Raw genomic sequence first — 1,368 nt, 5'->3', positions numbered from 1 at the left:
ATTTTTTTTTGGACAGTAAAACGTGCAAACCAAAACACACATTTGAAAAAGTGCAGGGGACATGTTTGCCCTGTCCTTCCTCCAAAAATTACATCCATGTACACACTGATCAGAAGCTGCCTGCTACAGACCAGACCCAAACACTCAAATTTGTTTTTGTTTATAATCAGATTCAAGTCAGCATAGTTTTTTTTTTTTTCAGTGTTTTTATTGTCATTACACCCTGACAAGTACAGAGCGATGAAATTAACTCTCTGCATTTATCCCATCCCTTTGTGGAGCAGTGGGCTGCCATTGTTCAGGGCCCGGAGAGCAGTGTAGGGTTAAGGGTCAGTCTATGGCAAGCGCAATGCCCTAACCACTACGCGGCTGTTCTGTCAGATCAGCATACCCCATCAGACCAACATACCCTTAGTCAATACGCATGAGCAAAACGTCAGATTTCCGCTTATCCCTCTAGTTTTGTACAAAAAATAGACTTCTTTCCCTTTAATCATGTACAAAAAAAAAACAATTTAAGGGCAGATCGCCATGTGCTTCAAAAAACACCAAAAGCATGTGCTTAGGTTTGCATAGGGACCATAGGGACATGTCCCTACCAAACTTTTGGCCCGACCTACTTGTTCCTACCTATAGTTCTATGTGAACAACATGTTTATCATTTAAAATACAGTGTTGTTGCAGCAGTCACTTCTTTTCTCACAACTTGTATATTGAAGTCAATATTTTAAATGCTCAGTGTCAGTTCCTCTTATAGTTCCCACGCTTATGTTAATACAATAAATCTATTTGCAGTCCCTTTAATAAGTTATTTTGCTTTGTTTTACAATACAGAGAATAACAGAATATCAGAAAGTAAATAAATAAGAAGGGTTTACCTCTGCACAATTCTATTTCTTAAAAAATAAAAAACACCGGATAAATACACATACAGACATATTTAGACTTTATTTGGTTAAAAAGGCACATATTTACCTTCTGTCTTAGTCACTGGTAAGTTCAAATGTAACCCTTTTCAAAGTGTTAAGTTGTCCCAATTTTACATTATTCTGGGCCACTGATGCGTCAAACATTGATTGTTAGGTTTATTTAATGATTATAAAATGAATGTATGCTTATGAAACATTTGTGCAAGGGGATGCTCCACCGTGTCTTGTGATTCAGTCAGGAGACCATCCTGCCTTGTCATTCTGGTGGAGCATCTTGTCTTTATGAACTGATCAATTTGTTCTGTCAGAAAAAATACTGTTTTGTAACCATGTGTTATGTTCTGTTAATAAAAGACGGCTGCAGGAGAGGATTCTGAAGTTGGGTTGGGCTTTTTCTTTCCGCTCCTGCAGAAGTTGCTTGAATCTCTTTCCTGTGTAG

Source organism: Cyprinodon variegatus, unplaced genomic scaffold (assembly GCF_000732505.1).
Source record: "Cyprinodon variegatus isolate N-32 unplaced genomic scaffold, C_variegatus-1.0 Scaffold453, whole genome shotgun sequence".
Lineage (NCBI taxonomy): Eukaryota > Metazoa > Chordata > Actinopteri > Cyprinodontiformes > Cyprinodontidae > Cyprinodon > Cyprinodon variegatus.
Note: the sequence above shows the minus strand (reverse complement) of the source record.